Consider the following 19,018-nt stretch of genomic DNA (forward strand, 5'->3'; position numbering starts at 1 on the left):
GTCACACACACTGTCCATGGGGTTTTGTGACACACACACTGTTCAATGGGATTTGTGACAGACACGCTGTCCAATGATGTTTGTGACACACAGGCAGTCCAATGGAGTTTATGACACACACACTATCCAATGAGGTTTGTTACACACACACTACCAATGATGTTTGTGACAAACACGCTGTCCAATGAGGTTTGTGACACACAAATTGTCCAGGGGGGTTTGTGACACACAGACTCTCCAGAGAGGTTTGTCACAAACACACTGTTTAATGTCATTTGTGACATACACACTCTCCAAAGGGGGTTGTGACACACACACTGTCCAAAGGGATTGTGACACACAAAGTGTACAGTAGGGTTTGTGACACACACGCTATCCAGTGTGGTTTGCGACACACACCCTCTATAGGGCCGTTTGTGACACAGACACTGTCTATGGGGGTTTATGACATACACGCTGTCCAATGGGGTTTGTGACACACACACTGTCAAATGATGTTTGTGACAAACACACTGTCCAATCAGGTTTGTAACACACACGCTGTCCAATGGGGTTTTGAAAACACATTGTCCAGGGGGCTTTGTGAGAAACACACTGTCCAATGGGATTTCTGACAAACAAACAATCCAATGGAGATTGTGTCCCACACATTAGCGAATGTGGTTTGAGACACACACGCTGTCCACTGGAGTCTGCGACACACACGCAGTCCAAAGGGGTTTGTAACACACACACAGTCCAATGGTGTTTGTGAAACACACACTGTCCAATGGGGTTTGTGACACACACCCTGTGCAGTGGTGTTTATGACACACACACTGCCCAGGGCGCGTTGTGACACAAGCTGTCCAATGGAGTTTGTGACACACATGCTGTCCAACGGGGTTTGGGACAGACACACTGTCCATTGGGGTTTGTTACACACACCCTGTCCAGGGGCGTTTGTGACACACACCCTGTGCAGTGGTGTTTATGACACACGCACTGTCCAGGGGGGGTTGTAACACATGTTGTCCAATGGGGTTTGTGAAACACACGCTGTCCAACGGGGTTTGTGACACACACAGACTGTCCAATGAGATTTGTGACACAAACGCTGTTCAATGGTGTTTGTGACACACAGGCTTTCCAAGCGCGTTTGTGACACAGACGCTGTCCAATCGGGTTTGTGATAAACACGCTGTCCAATTAGGTTTGTGACACACACACTGTCCAATGGGGTTTGTGAGACACACACACTGTACAATGGGTATTAAGACACACATACTGTCCAATGAGATTTGTGAAACACACACCGTCCAGGGGTGTTTGTGACACACAGACTGTTTAGGGGGGTTTCTAACACACTCGCTGTTCTAATAGCGTTTGTGACACACACGATGTCCAATGGGCTTTGTTACACACACACTGTTCTGGGGGATTTTTGACACACACACTATCCAATGGGATTTGTGACACACACCCTTTCCAATGGGGTTTGTGACACACACCCTGTCCAGGGGCGTTTGGGACACACACGCTATCCAATCGGGTTTGTTACACACAGGCTGTTCAATGGGGTTTGTGACACACACACAGTCCAACGGGGTTTATGTGAAACACACTTTCCAACGAAGTTTCTGACAGACATGCTGTCCTGGGGTGTTTGTGACACACAGGCTGTCCAATCGGGTTTGTGACACACACGCTGTCCAAAGGGGTTTGTGACACACACAGAGTTAAATGAGGTTTGAGACAGACACAATGTTCAGAGGTGTTTGTCACACACACGCTGTCCAATCGGCTTTGTGACACACACGCTGTTCAAAGGGGTTTGTGACACACACGCTGTCCAAAGGGGTTTGTGGCACACACAGAGTTAAATGAGGTTTGAGACAAACACACTGTCCAGAGGTGTTTGTCACACACACACAGTCCAATGGGGTTTGAGACACACACTCTGTCTAGGGCGGTTTGTGACACACTCGCTGTCCAATGGTGTTTTAGACAGAGACACTGTCCAATGAGGTTTGTGACAAACACACAGTCCAATGGTGTTTGAGACACACAGACTGTCTCTGAGGTTTGTGACACACACGCTGTCCACTGGGGTTTTTCATACACACTCTGTCCAGGGGCGTTTGTGACACACACACTGTCCAGGGGGGTTTATGAAACGCAGGCTGTCCAATGAGGTTTGTGAGAAACACCCTGTCCAGGGACGTTTGTGAAACACACACAGTCCAATGGTGTTTGTGACACGCACACTGTTCAATGGGGTATGTGACACTCACGTTGTCAAATAGGGTTTGTGACAAAAACACTCTCCAATTGTGTTTGTGACTACACGCACTGTACTTGCGAGATTGTGACACACCAAGTGTCCAATAGGTTTTGTGAAACACACCCTGTCTAGGGACGTTTGCGAAACAGGCACTGTCCAGGGGGCTTTGTGACACTCACGCTGTCCAATGGGGTTTGTGACCCACACACTGTACAATGATGTTTGTGAGAAACACACTGTTTAAAGGTGTTTGTGACACACAGGCTGTCCAGTGGGGTTTTTGTCACACACACTGTCTAGGAGGTCTGTGACACACACGCTGTCCAATGCATTTTGTGACACACACACTATCTTGCGGATTTGTGACACACACGCTCTCCAATTGGGTTTGTGACACACACATTGTCCAATGAGGTTTTTTGAGACACACAGACACTGTACAATGGGTATTAAGACACACATACTGTCCAATGAGATTTGTGAAACACACACTGTCCAGGGGGGTTTGTGACACACACACAGTCTAATGGTGTTTGTGTCACACACACTCCAGGTGGGTTTGTGACACACATGCTGTCCAATTATGTTTGTGACACTAACACTGTCCAGGCGGGTTTGTGAATCGCACGCTGTCCAATCGGGTTTGTGACACACACGTTGTCTAATTGGGTTTGTGACACACACTGTCCAATGAGGTTTGTATCCCACAGACTGTCCACTGGGATTTGAGACACATACGCTATCCAATGGGGTTTGCGATACACACGCAGTCCAAAGGGGTTTGTGACACACACACATTCCAATCGTGTTTGTGACACACACGCTCTCCAACGGGTTTTTTGACACACACGTTGTCCAATGGAGTTTGTGACACACAGCCTGTCCAGGGTCGTTTGTGACACAGACACTGTCCAGGAGGGTTTGTGACACACACGCTGTCCAATGGGGTTTGTGACACACACACTGTTTAATGATGTTTGTTGCAAACACACTATCCAATGGGGTTTGTGACACACAGGCCGTCCAGTGGTTTTTTTGACACACACACTGTCTATGGGTGTTTGTGACACTCACGCTTTCCAAAGGACTTTTGAAAACACACTGTCCAGGGTGGTTTGTGAGAAACACACTGTCCAATGGGATTTGTGACAAACACACAATCCAATGGGGTTTGAGAAACACACACTGTCTAGGGGGTCTGTGACACACATGCTGTCCAATCCCCTTTGTGACACACACACTGTCCAGTGGCGTTTGTGACACACACACATTCCTGGTTGGTTTGTGACACACACACTGTCCAATTGGGTTTGTGTCACAGACGCTGTCGAGGAAGGTTTGTATACACAGAATGTCCAATCAGTTTTGTGATGCCAATGGTGTTTTAGATACACACCCTGTTCAAAGGGGTTTGTGATGCACAGCCTGTCCAGGGTCGTTTGTGGCACACACGCTGTCGTGGGGTGTTTGTCATACACACACTGTCCAATCAGGGTTGTGACACACACGCTGTCCTAATGGGGATTGTGACACCAAAACTCTCCGACGGGATGTGTTACACACACGCTGTCCAATTGCTTTGTGACACACACCCTGTCCAATCAGGTTTGTGACACTCACGCTGTCTAGGGGATTTGTGACACACACAGAGTCCAATGGTGTTTGTGACACACGCACTATCGAAAGGGGGTTGTGACACACACGTAGTCTAATGGGTTCTGTGACACACATACTGTCCAGGGGGTTTAGTGACACGTACGCTTTTCAATAGGGTTTACGACACACAAACTGTCTAATGAGTTTTGTGACAAACACACTGTCCAATGGGGTTTGTGACACACGCACTGTCCAATAGGGTTTGTGACACACACACGCTGTCTAATGGGGTTTGTGACCATCACACTGTCTAGGGGGTCTGTGACACACATTCTTTCCAATTGGGTTTGTGACACACACACTGTACATTGGGTGTATGACACACACACACTGTCCAAAGCAGTTTGTGAAATGCACACAATCCAAAGGGGTTTGTAAGACACACGCTGTCCAGGGGTGTTTGTGACACGCACGCTGTCCAGGGGGGTTTGTGAAACAGACGCTGTCATCTCGTGTTTGTGACACACACGCTGTCTAATGGGAATTGAGACACACACACTGTCCAGGACAGTTTCTGACACACACACTGTCAAATGGTGTTTATGACACACACACTGTCCAGGGGTGTTTGTGACACACACACTGTCCAGGAGTCTTAGTGACACACTCACAGTCCAATGGTGTTTGTGAAACACGCACTGTCCAATGGGATTTGTTACACACACGCTGCCCAATGGGATTTGTGACATACACACACTCCCATGGTGCCTGTGACACATACAGTGGCAGTGATGCCTGTGACACAAACACTTTCCAGGGGGGTTTGTGACATACACACTGTCCTATAGGGTTTGTGACACACACGTTTTCCAATGGGGTTTGTGACACTGACACTGTCCAGCGGGATTTGTGACACAGACCTTGTCCAATGAGGTGCGTTAAATACACACTTTCCAGCGCGATTTGTGACACACACGGTGTCCAATGGAGTGTCTTACACACACCCTGTCCAGGGCCGTTTGTGACACACATACTGTCCAATGGGGTTTGTGACACATTCGCTGTCTAATGGGGTTTGTGACACACATGCTGTGCAGGGAGGTTTCTGACAGACACACTGTCCAACGGGGTTTGTGACAAAAACCCTGTTCAGTTGTGTCTATGACACACATACTCTCCAGGGGGAGTTTATGACAGACACACTGTCCATGAGGGTTCGTGACGCACACACAGTCCAATGGTCTTTGTGACACACACAGTGTCTAATGGGGTTTGTGACACACACGCTGTCCAATTGGGTTTGTGACACACACACTGTCCAGGGAGGTTTTTGACACACAGACACTCGAATGCTGTTTGTGACACACACAATGTTTAATGTAATTTGTGACACACACACTGTCCAATGGGCTTTGTGACACTCACAAAGTCCAGTGGGCTTTGTGACACAAAAGCTTTCCAGGGGGGTTTGTAACTCACACGCTGTGCAAAACGGTTTGTGACACACACGCTGTCCTATGGGGTTTTTTAAACAAACGCTGTCTAATGGGGTGTATGACACACACACACAATCCAATGGTGTTTCTGACACACACACTATCAAATGGTGTTTCTGACACACAAGCTGTCCAGGGGGATTTCTGACACACACACAGTCCAATGCTGTTTGTGACACACAAACTGTCCAATGGTGTTTGTGACACACACGCTGTCCAATGGGGTTTGTGACACACACGATGTCCAGGGCGGTTTGTGACAGGCACACTGACTAATGGGTTTTGTGACACACACCCTGTACAGGGGCTTTTGTGACACACACCGTATGCAGTGGTGTTTATGACACACACACTGTCCAGGAGGGGTTCTGACACAAGCTATCCAGTGGCGATTGTGACACACACACTGTGCAATGGGATTTGTGACAGACACGGTGTCCAATGAGGTTTGTGACACACACGCAGTCCAAAGGGCTTTCTGACAAACACACAGTCCAATGGTGTTTGTGACATACACACTGTCCAGGGGGGTTTGTGACACACACACACTGTCCAATGACATTTGTGACAAACACACTGTCAAATGGATTTTGTCACACACCACTGTCCAATGGGGTTTGTGATAGAAACGCTGTCCAGAGGGGTTTGTGACACACACACTGTCCAATGGGGTTTGTGACACACACACTGTCCATGGGAGTTTTTGGCACACTCACTTTCCAAGGAGGTTTATGAGATATACTCTGTCCAATGGGGTTTCTGACACACAAGCTTTCCAGCGGGATTTGTGATACACACACTGTCCAATGTGGTTTGTGACACACACCCTGTCCAGGGGCATTTTTAACACACACACACACACTGTCAAAGGGGTGTTAGTGTCATACATACTGTCCAACCTGTCCTGTCACAGACACCAAGGGAATGTGTGTGTGTCACAAATCCCATTGGGGAGCGTGTGTGTAACAAACCCCATTGGACAGCGTGTGTGTCACAAACCTCATTGGACAGTGTGTCTGTCACAAACCCCGTTGAACAGTGTGTGTGTCACAAACCCCATTGAACAGCGTGTGTCACAAATTGATTGGACAGCGTGTTTGCCACAAACACCCCTGGACAGCGTGTGTGTCTCAAATGCCCCTGGACAGGGTGTATGTAACAAACCCCATTGGACAACGTCTCTATCACAAACCCCGTTGGAGAGTCTGTGTGTCACAAAACCCTTTGGACAGTGTGTATGTCACAAACACCATTGGATAGTGTGTGTGTCAGAAACCGTCCTGAACAGTGTGTGTGTCACAAACCCCATGGGAGAGCGTGTGTGTCACAAACCCCATTGGACAGTGTGTTTGTCACAAACCTCTTTGGACAGTGTGTGTGTCAGAAACCCCCCTGGACATCCTGTGTGTGAGAAACCCCATTGGACAGTGTGTGTGTCACAAACACCATTCGACTGTGTGTATGTCACAAACCCCTTTGGACTGCGTGTGTGTCGCAAACCCCGTTGAATAACGTGTGTGTCTCAGACCCCATTGGACAGTGTGTGGGACTGAAACCTCATTGGACAGTGTGTGTCACAAACCCATTAGACGACGTGTGTGTCCGAAACTCGATTGGACAGCATGTTAGTCACAAAGCCAATGGACAGCGTTTGAGTCGCAAACCCCTTTGGACAGCATGTGTGTCAAAAACATCACTGGACTGTGTGTGTGTTACAAACCCCATTGGACAACGTATGTGTCACAAACCCCATTGGACAACGTATGTGTCACAAACCCCATTGAACAGTGTGTGTGTCACAAACACCATTGGACTGTGTATGTGTCACATACGCCCCTGGACAGGGTGTGTGACACAAACCCAATTGGACAGCGTGTGTGACACAAATCCAATTGGACAGCGTGTGTGTCACAAACCTGATTCGACAGTGTCTGTGTCAGAAACCTGCTTGAACAGCTTGTGTGTCACAAACTCAATTGGACAACCTGTGTGTCACAAACTCCATTGGACAGAGTGTCTATGACAAACCCCGTTGGACAGTGTGTGTGTCACAAACCCCATTGGGAGCGTGTGTGACACCAACCCCATTGGACAGAGTGTCTGTCACAAAGACCATTGGACTGTGTGTGCGTCACAAATCATCCTGGATAGTGTGTGTGTCCCAACCCCATTGGACAGCGTGTGTAACAGATACCCCATTGGACATTGTGTGTCAAAACCCCCCTGGACAGTGTGTGTGTCATAAACACCACTGCACAGGGTTTGTGTCACAAACGGCCCTGGACAGCGTGTGTGTCACAAACCCCGTTGAATATTGTGTCTGTCACAAACCCCCGTGGACAGCGTGGGTGTCAGAAACCCCGTTGGACATCTTGTGTGTCACAAACACCATTGGATTTTGTGTTTGTCACAAACCCCTTTGGAATACGTGTGTGTCACAAACCCCATTGGACAGCGTGTGTCTCAAACCACATTGGACACTTTGTGGGACACAAATCTCATTGGACAGTGTGTGTCACAACCCCCATTGAAAAATGTGTGAGTCAGAAACACCATTGGACTGTGTGTGTGTCACAAACCCCCCTGGACAGTGTGTGTGTCAGAAACGCAATTGGACAGCGTGTGTGTCAAAAACCCGATTCGACAGTGTCTATGTGTGTGTGTGTGTGTGTCACAGACACCATTGGAGTGTGTGTGTGTCACAAATCCCATTGGACAGCGTGTGTGTAACAAACCCCATTGGAAGTGTGTGTGTCACAAACACCATTGGACAGCGTGTGTGTCACAAAACCGATTGGAAAGCGTCTCTGTCACAAACCCGCTTGGACAGCGTGTGTGTCACAAAATCCCCTGGACATTGTGTGTGTTACAAACCTCTTTGGACAGTATGTGTGTCACAAACCCCATTGGACAGTGTGTGTGTGTCGCAAACTGCATTGGACGGCGTGTGTGTCACAGACACCCTAGACAGTGTGTGTTTCTCAAAACCCATTGAATTGTGTGTTTGTCACAAATTCCATTGGAGAGCCTGTGTATGTCACAAACCCCCTGGACAGTGTGTTTCCAAAACCCCTTTGGAAAGCGTGTGTGTCACAAACCCTCATAGACAGTGTGTGTGTCACAAACCCTCATAGACAGTGTGTGTGTCAAAAACTCCACTGGAGAGCATGTGAGTCACAAACCCCATTGGACAACGTGTGTGGTACAAACCCGATTGAACAGTGTGTGTGTCACAAACGGCCCTGGACAGGGTGTTTGTAACAAACCCCTTTGCACAGCGTGTGTGTCACTAATCCCTCTGGACAGTGTCTGTTTAACACACCCCATTGGACACCCTGTGTGTCACAAATCCCGCTGGAAAGTGTGTGTGTCTCAAACATCCCTGTAAATTTTTTGTGTCACAGGCATCATTGGACATTGTGTGTGTCACAGACACCATTGGAGTGTGTGTGTGTCACAAATCCCATTGGGCAGCGTGTGTGTAACAAACCCCATTGGAAGTGTGTGTGTCACAAACCCCGTTGGACTGTGTGTGTTTCACAAACCCCATTGAACACCTTATGTGTCACAAACCGTATTGGACAGCGTGTGTGTCACAAACACCCCCGGACAGCGTGTCTGTCAAAAACCCTTTGGAAAGTATGTGGGTCACAAACCCCGTTGAACTCTGTGAGTGTCACAAACACCATTGAACAGCCTGTTTGTCACAAACCTGATTGGAGAGCGTATCTGTTAAAAACCGAGTTGGAAAGTGTTTGTCACAAACCGTGTTGGACAGTGCATGTGTCACAAACCACATTCAACAGCCTGTGTTTCACAAAATCGATTGGACAGTGTGTATGTCACAGACGACACTGGACAGTGTGTGTATTACAAACGCACCTGAGCAGGGTGTGTGTCGCAAACTGCATTGGACACCGTGTGTGCAACAAACCCCATTCCACAGCGTGTGTTTCACAAAACCTACTGGACAGTGTGTGTGTCAGAAACCACATTAAACTGCTTGTGTGTCACAAACCCAATTGCACAGCGTGTGTGTCACAGATCCCACGTGGACAGCATGTTTGTCACAAACCCCAATGGACAGCGTGTGTGTAACAACCCCCCCTGGACAGTCTGTGTGTCAGAAACCCCCTTGGACACTGTTTTTGTCACAAACTCCCATGGACCGTGTGTTTCTCACAAACCCCATTAGACAGCGTGTGTGTCACAAACACGAGATGACAGCGTCTGTTTCACAAACCCCCGGGGACAGCGTGTGTGTTACAAACCCCTTTGAACAGTGTGTGTCTTACAAACCCCTTTGGATTGTGTGCGTGTCACAAACTCCTTTGGACAGGGTGTGTGTAATAAACCCCAATGTACAGTGTGTGTGTCACAAACCCAATTGGAAAGCATGTGTGTCACAAACCCCCTAGACAGTGTGATGGTCACAAACCCCATTAGACAGCGTGTTTGTGTCACAAACCCCATTGGACAGTGCCTGTGTCACAAACCCCATTGGACAGTGTGTTTGTCACAAACCTCATTGGACAGTTTGTGTGTCGTAAACCCCATTGGAAAGTGTACGTGTCACTAACCCCCCTGGACAGTGTGTGTGTCAGAAATCCCATTAGACTACGTGTATGTCAAAACCCCCTTTTGATAGTGTGTGCGTCACAAACACCATTGGACTCTGTGTGTGTTACAAATCCCCTAGACAGTGTGTGTGTCACAAACCCGATTGGACAGGCTGTGTGTCAGAAACCCCATTGGACAGCATTTCTGTAACACATCCCGTTAAACAGTGTTTGTGACACAATCCCCATTGGGCAACGTGTGTGTCACAAACCTGATTGGACAGTGTGTGTACGACAAACACCCCAGGACAGTGTGTGTGCCACAAACGACTCTGGACAGGCTGTGCATCACAATTGGACAGTATGTGTGTCAAAAACCCCATTGGACATCGTGTGCATCACAAACCTGATTGGACATTCTGTGTATACAAATCCCCCTGGACAGCGTGTGTGTCACAAACCCCATTGGACAGCGTGTGTGTCACAAATCCCATTGAACAATGTGTGTGTCACAAACACCATTGGACTCTGTGTGTGTCACAAAATCCCCTGGATAGGGTGTGTGTCGCAAACCCCATTGGACAGTCTGTGTGTCAAAAAACCGATTGGACAGCGTCTGTGTCAGAAAACCAATTGCACAATGGGTGTGTCACAAACTTTTTTGGACAGTGTGTGTGTGTCAGAAACCCAATTGGACAGCGTGTGTGTCACAAACCTCACTGGACAGTATGTTTGTCTCAAACCCCATAGGACAGCGTGTGTGTCAGAGACACCCTAGACAGTGTGTGTTTCTGAAACCCCATTGGATTGTGTGTTTGTCACAAATCCCATTGCACAGTGTGTTTGTCACAGTCCCCCCTGGACAGTGTGTTTTCAAAACCCCATTAGAAAGCGTGTGTGTCACAAACACCCATAGACAGTGTGTGTTTCAAAAACCCCATTTGACACACACGCTGTACAGCGGCATTTGTGACACACAGGCTGTCCAAGTGGGTTTGTGACACAGACACTGTGCAATTGGATTTGTGACAGACACGCTGTCCAAGCGGGTTTGTGACACAGATGCTGTCCAATCAGGTTTGAGACCCAACCGTGTCCAAGGGCCTTTCTGACACACACCCTGACCAGGGGCATTTGTGACACACACGCTGTTCAATGGGGTTTGTGACACACACGTTATGCAATGGGGTTTGTGACACACACGCTTTCCAGGGGCGTTTGTGAAACACACACAGTCCAATGGTATTTGTGGCACACACGTTGTCCAACGGATTTTGTGACACACACTGTGCAATGAGGTTTGTGTCCCATACACTGTCCAATGGGGTTCAAGATATACACACTGTCCAATGGGCTTTGCGACACACACGCAGTTCAATGGTTTTTCTGACACACAAAATGTCCAATGGGGTTTGTGGCACACACGCTGTCCAATGGGGTTGGTGACACACACACTGTACAATGGGGTTTGTGACACGCACGCTTTCCAATTGGATTGTGAAAAGACACTGTCCAATAGGATTTGTGACAAACAAATATCTAATGGGGTTTGAGAAACACACATTGTCTAGAGGGTCAGTGACACACATGCTGTCCAATGCGGTTTGTGACACACACACTCTGTCCAAAAGAGTTTGTGACACACACATTGTCCAATGGGGTTTGTGACACACACACGCTCTCCAATGGGATTTGTGACACACATACTGTCCAATGAGGTTATGACACACACACTGTCCAAGAGGGTTTGTGACATATGCTGTGCAAGCGGGTTTGTGACACAGACGATCTCCAATCGGGTTTGTGCCACACACGCTGTGCAATGGGGTTTGAGACACACAGGTTGTCCAGTGGGGTTTTTTACCTACACACTCTCCATGGGGATTTGTGACACACACGATTTACAATGGGCTTTTGAAAACACACTGTCCAGGGGGCCTTGGAACAAACACACTGTTAAATGGGATTTGTGAAAAACACACAATCCAATGGGGTTTGAGAAAAACACACTGTCTAGGGGGTTTGTGACACACACGCTGTCCAATTGGGTATGTGACAAACACACTGTCCAATGGAGTTTGTGACACACACACACTGCTCAATGGAGTTTGTTACACACATGCTTTCCAATGGGGTTTCTGACATAAACACAGTGTCCAATGGGGTTTGTGACACACATACTGTCCAATGGGGTTTTGATACAAACACAGTGTCCAATGGGGTTGTGACACACATACTGTCCAATGAGGTTTGTGACACACACGCTGTCCAATGGGGTTTGGTACACACACACTGTCCAAAGAGGTTTGTGATAACACAGTGTCCAATGGGGTTTGTGACACACACAATCCCCAGTGGAATTTGTGACACACACACTGTCCAGGGCCGTTTGTGACACAGACACTGTCCAGGGTGGTTTGTGACACACATGCTGTCCAATAGGATTTGTGGCTACACACACTGTCCAGTGATGTTTTTGACCAACACACTGTCCAATGTGGTTTGTAACACACGTGCTGTCCAATGGAGTATGTGACACTCAAGCTGTGCAGTGGGGTTTTTGACACAAACACTGTCTATGGGGATTTGTGACACACACGCTTTCCAATAGGGTTTTGAGAACACACTGTCCAGGGTTGTTTGTGACAAACACGCTATCCAATGGGAGTTTTGACAAACACACAATCCAATGGGGTTTCAGAAACACACACTGTCTAGGGTGTCTGTGACACACACGCTGTCCAATGCGGTTTGTGACACACACACTGTCTAGGGGGTTTGTGACACACATGCTGCCCAATTGGGTTTGTGACACACACACTGTGCAATGGAGTTTTGACACACAGACACTGTTGAAAGGGGTTTGTGACACACACATTGACCAATGGAGTTTGGGAAACACACAAACTGTTCAATGGGCTTTGTGAGACACAAACTGCCCAATGAGGTTTGTGACACACACGCTGTCCAGTGGGGTGTGTGACACACACTCTATCCAAATGGGTTTGTGACACGCATGCTTTCCAATGGGTTTTGTGACATCCACGCTGTCCAATTGGGTTTGTGACGCAGACGCTGTCCAATCGGATTTGTAACACACACGCTGTCCAATGGCATTTGTGACACAGAGTCTGTCCAGTGAGGTTTTTGACAGACACACTGTCTATGGGGGTTTGTGACACACACGTTTTCTAATGAGGTTTTGAAAACACATTATCCAGAGGAGTGTGAGACAAACACACTGTCCAATGGGATTTGTGACAAACACACAATTCAATGGGGTTTCAGAAACACACACTGTCCAGGGGGTCTGTGACACACACGCTGTCCAATTGGGTTTTTGACACACACATTTCCCAATGGGGTTTATGACACACACACACTCTCCAAGGAGGTTTGTGACTCACACGCTCTCCAATGGGGTTTGTGACACACATGTTGTCCAATGGGGTTTGTGACGCACACTCAGTTCAATGGAGTTTGTGTCCCACACACTGTCCAATGGGGTTTCAGACACACACACTATCCAATGGGGTTTGTGACACACACATGCTCCAATGAGGTTTGTGACCCACACAATGTCCAATAGGGTTTTTTACACAAACACTATTCAAAGGGGTTTGTGACACACAGCCTATCCAGGCTCGTTTGTGGAACAGACACTGTCCAGTAGTGTTTTTCATGCACACACTGTTTGTGAAATATACGCTGTACAATGGGGTTTGTGACACACACACTATCCAAGGGGGTTTGTAACAGACCCGCTATCCAATGGGCTTTGGACACACACCCTGTCCAATCGGGTTTGTTACACACACACTGTCCAATACGGCTTGTAAAACACAGGCTGTCCAATCGGGTTTGTGACACACAAACTGCCCAGGGGTTTGTGACACACACTGTCCAATGCAGTCTGTAACACACACACAGTCCAATGGTGTTTTTGACACAAACACTGTCCAATTGTGTTTGTGACACACACTATCCAAAGGGCTTTGTGACACGCACATTGTCGAATTGGGTTTGTGACACGTACGCTTTCCAATGGGGTTTATGACACAAAAACTGTATAATGAGGTTTGTGACAAACACACTGTCCAATGGAGTTTGCGACACACTCACTTTCCAATAGGGTTTGAGACACACACACTGCCCAATGGGGCTATGACACACACACACTGTCCAAGGAGGTTTGTGACTCAGACGCTCTCCAATGGGGTTTCTGACACACATGCTGTTTAATGGGGTTTGTGAGAAACACACAGTTCATGGCGGTTTGTTACACACACAGTGTCTAAGGGGGTTTGTGACACAGGAACTGTCCAGAGGGGTTTGTGACACACAAGCTCTTCAGTGTAGTTCCTGACACAAACACTGTCCCGTTGGTTTTGTGACACACACGCTGTGGAATGGGCTTGTTACACACACGCAGTCCAAAGGGTTTTGTGACACAAACACTGTCGTGGGGGGTTTGTGACACACACACTGTCCAATGGGGTTTGTGACACACAGAGACTGTCCATAGGGGTTTGTGACACACACACTGTCCAATGAGGTTTGTGACACACATACTGCCCATGGGAGTTTGTGGCATACACACTTTCCAATGGGGTTTGTGACACACACGCTGTCCAATTGGGTTTGTGACACACACGCTGTCCAGGGGTGTTTTTAACGCACACACTGTCCAGGGGTGTTAGTGAAACACACACTGTCCGGGCAGGGTTGCGACACACACTGTGCAGGGGGGTTTTCTGACACACACCCTGTCCAATGCGGTTTGTGACACACACACTCTCCAATGGGGTTTGTGACACACAGACAGACCAATGGTGTTTGTGACACATTCACTGTCCACCGGGGTTTGTGACACACACGTTGTCCAATGGGGTTTGTGACACACACGCTGTCCAGGGGCGTTTGTGACACATACACTGTCCAGGCGGGTTTGTTACACACACACTCTCCGATGGGCTTTGTGACACACAAGCTGTTTAAAGGGGTTCATGGCACACAGAATGTCCAGGCGGGTGTGTGACACACACGCTGTCCAAAAGGGTTTGCGAAATACATGCTGTACAATTGGTTTTGTGACACCCAAGCTGTTCAATGAGGTTTGTAACTACACACGCTGTCTAATGGGATTTGTTACACACACACTGTCTAATGGGGTTTGTGCAGCCACACAGTCCAATGGTGTTTGTGACACACAGACTATCCAATGGGTTTGTGACACACACAATGTCCAATGGGGTTTGAGACACACACACTGTAGAGTGGGGTTTGTGACAAACACACTGTCATTGAGGGTTTGTGTCACATACACTGTCCAATAAGGTTTCTGACACACACGCTGTCCAATGGGGTTTTGACACACACACTGTCCAGGAGGGTTTGTGACAAACACAATGTCCAAAGGGTTATTTTACACACACACAATCCAAATGGGTTTGAGACAAACACACTGTCTAGGGGGTTTGTGACACACACACTGTCCAATTGAGTTTGTAACACACACACTCTCCAATGGGGTTTGTAACACACAAACTGTTCAATGATGTTTTTGAAACAGACGCTGTCTAATGGGGTATTTGACGCACACCCTGTCCAAAGGGGTTTGTGAGGCACAGTCTGTCCAGGGTCGTTTGTGACACACACGCTGTCCAGGGGTGTTTGTCATAAACACACTGTCCAATCAGGCTTGTGACACACACGCTGTCCAATGGGGATTGTGACACAAACACTGTCCAACGGGATTTGTTACAGACACGCTGTCCAATGTTCAATTAAGTCCTGCCTTATCTACAAATAATTTTTCTGCTTGAGAAAATGAAACTGCAGTTGTGTTTTTGTGTCTATCTTCCACACTGAAGTGCTTTGGTGGTCCATCTAGCAATTTTTGGAGCACCTCATCCTATTTCTGTAAGTCACTCCTGTCATCTCCATTGTCTGCTGGGCACTATGCTTTGTTTACATGTCTGGTTTGATTTCCCCTGCAATAATCTACAACACTTTGGTAGAACCTTGAATACCTTATCTGAAGGGAAGGAAACTCCTACTTTCCACCTGCCTGTTGCATTGCTTCCAAAATATGTTTGTGACACACACCCTGTCCAATCGGGTTTGTGACACACAGAATGCCCAGAGGGGGTTGTGACACACACACTGTCCAATGGGGTTTGTGACTCACACGCTGTCCAATAGGGTTTTTGACACACATGCTGTCTAGGGGGTTTGTGACACACACACTGTCCAATGGGGTTTGTGACACACACACTGTCCAATTCGGTTTGTGACACACACACTGTCTAGGGGGGTTGTGACACACACGAGTCCAATGGTGTTTGTGACACACACACTATCCAAAGGGGTTTGTGACACACACGCTGGTCAGGGGGGTTAGTGAGACGTGCGCTTTCCAATGGTGTTTACGACACACAAACTGTCCAAAGAGGTTTGTGACAAACACACTGTCCAATGGGGTTTGTGACACTCACACTGTCCAATAGGGTTTGGGACACACACACGCTGTCTATTGGGGTTTGTGATACACACACTGTCTAGGGGGTTTGTGACACACACGCTTTCCAATTGGGTTTGTGACACACACACTGTACATTGCGGTTTATGACACACACACACCGTCCAAATGAGTTTGTGACACACGCGCAATCCAAAGGGGTTTGTAAGATACACGCTGTCCAGAGGGGTTTGTGACACACACGCTGTCCAGAGGGGTTTGTGAAACAGAGGCTCTCGTCTCGTGTTTGTGGCACACACGCTGTCCAATGGGGTTTGTGAGAAACACACGGTCCATGGCAGTTTGTGATGAACACAGTGTCCAAGGGGGTTTGTGACACACAAACTGTCCAGGCAGGTTTGTGACACGCACGCTGTTCATTGGGGTTTGTGAGAAACATGCTGTCCACGGGAGGTCTGTGACACACACGCTGTCCAATTGATTTGTGACACACAAGCTGTTCAATGTGTTTTCTGACACACACACTGTCCAGTAGGTTTTGTGACACACACGCTGTGGAATGGGGTTTGTTGCACACACGGAGTCCAATAGGGTTTGAGACACACACACTGTTTAATGGAGTTTGTGACACACACACTGTCCAGGAGGGTTTGTGACACACACACTGTCCAGGGGGGTTTGTGACACACCCGCTGTCCAATGCGTTTTGTGACACACACCCTGTTCAGGGGTGTTTGTAATACACATGCTCTCCAGTGTGCTCTGTGACACACACACTGTCCAATCGATTTTGTGAGGCACAGGCTGTTCAATGTGGTTTGTGACACACACACTGTCCAACGCGGTTTGTGACACACACGTTCCAATCGGTTTTTAACAGACACGCTGTTGAATGGGGTTTGTGACATACAATCTATCCAGGGGCGTCTGTGACACACACGCATTCCAAAGGGTTTTGTGACACACACTTTGTCCAATGGGATTTGTGACACACACACTCTCCAATGGGGTTTGTGACAAACAGGCTGTTCAATGGGGTTTGTGACACACACAGTCCAACAGGGTTTGTGACCCACACACTTTCCAACGGGGTTTGTGATAGACACGCTCTCCAGGCGTGTTTGTGACACACACGCTGTTCAAGCGGGTTTGTGACACACCCGCTGTCCAATAGGGTTTGTGACACACAGGCTGTTCAATGGGGTTTGTGAAACAAACACAGTACAACGGTGTTTGTGACCCAACACACTTCCAAAGGGGTTTGTGACAGACACGCTCTCCAGAGGTCTTTGTGACACACACGCTGTCTAAGCGGGTTTCTGACACACACGCTGTCCAATGGGAATTGAGACACTCACATTGTGTAGGATGGTTTCTGACACACACACTGACCAGGGGTATTTGTGACACACACACTGTCCAGGAGGCTTTGTGACACACTCACAGTCCAATGGTCTTTGTGAAACACACACTGTCCAATGGGATTTGTGACACACACGTTGTCCAATGTGGTTTGTGACACATACACTGTCTAAAGGGTTTTTTGACACACACACTTTCCAGGATGGTATGTGTCACACAAACTCTCCAATGTGGATTGTGAAACACATGAAGTCCAAAAGGGTTTGTGACACGCACGCTGTCTAATGGGGTTTGTGACACACACGCTGTCCAGGGGGTTTGTTACAGAAGCAGTGTCCAATGGGGTTTATGACACACACTCTGTGCAGTGGTGTTTATGACACACACACTGTCTAGGTAGGGTTGTGACAGAAACACTGTCCAGGGGGGTTTTTGACACACACCTTTTGCAGTGGTGTTAGTGACACACACGTTGTGCAGGGGGAGTTGTGACTGACACACTGTCCAGGGCCATTTGTGACCCACCTCCTGTGCAGTGGTGTTTATGACACACACACAGTCAAGACGGGGTAAAGACACACGCTGTCCAATTGCGTTTAGGACACACACACTGTTGAAGGTGGTTTGTGATGCACACACAGTCCAATGGTCTTTGTGACACACACACCATCCAATGGGGATTGTTACACACTCACTCTCCAATGGGTTTTGTGACACACACACTGTCCAATGGGGTTTTTGATAGACATGCTGTCCAATGGGGTTTGTTACATACACCCTGTCCAGGGGTGTTTGAAACACCCACGCTGTCAAAAGGGGTTTGTGACACACACACTGTCCAGGGTGTTTGTGACAAACACACTGTCCAATGGAGTTTGTGACACACACGCTGCCCAATGGGATTTGTGACACAGACACAGTTCCATGGTGTCGCTGACACACACACTGTCCAATGATGTTTGTGACACAAACACTTTCCAGGGGGGTTTGTGACACACACGCTGTCCAATAGGGTTTGTGACACACACGTTTCCAAAGGGGTTTGTGACACACACACTGTCCAGCGGGATTTGTGACACACACGGTGTCCAATGGGGTGTGTTACACACACCCTGTCCAGCGCCGTTTGTGAGACAGACACTGTGCAATCGGATTTGTGACAAACACGCTGTGCAATGGGGTGTGATACACACACCCTGTCCAGGGCCGTTTGTGACACAGACACTGTCCAATGGATTTTGTAACACACACACTCTCCAAT

The sequence above is a fragment of the Nesoenas mayeri genome (assembly GCF_963082525.1).
Source record: "Nesoenas mayeri genome assembly, chromosome: 5".
Taxonomy (NCBI): domain Eukaryota; kingdom Metazoa; phylum Chordata; class Aves; order Columbiformes; family Columbidae; genus Nesoenas; species Nesoenas mayeri.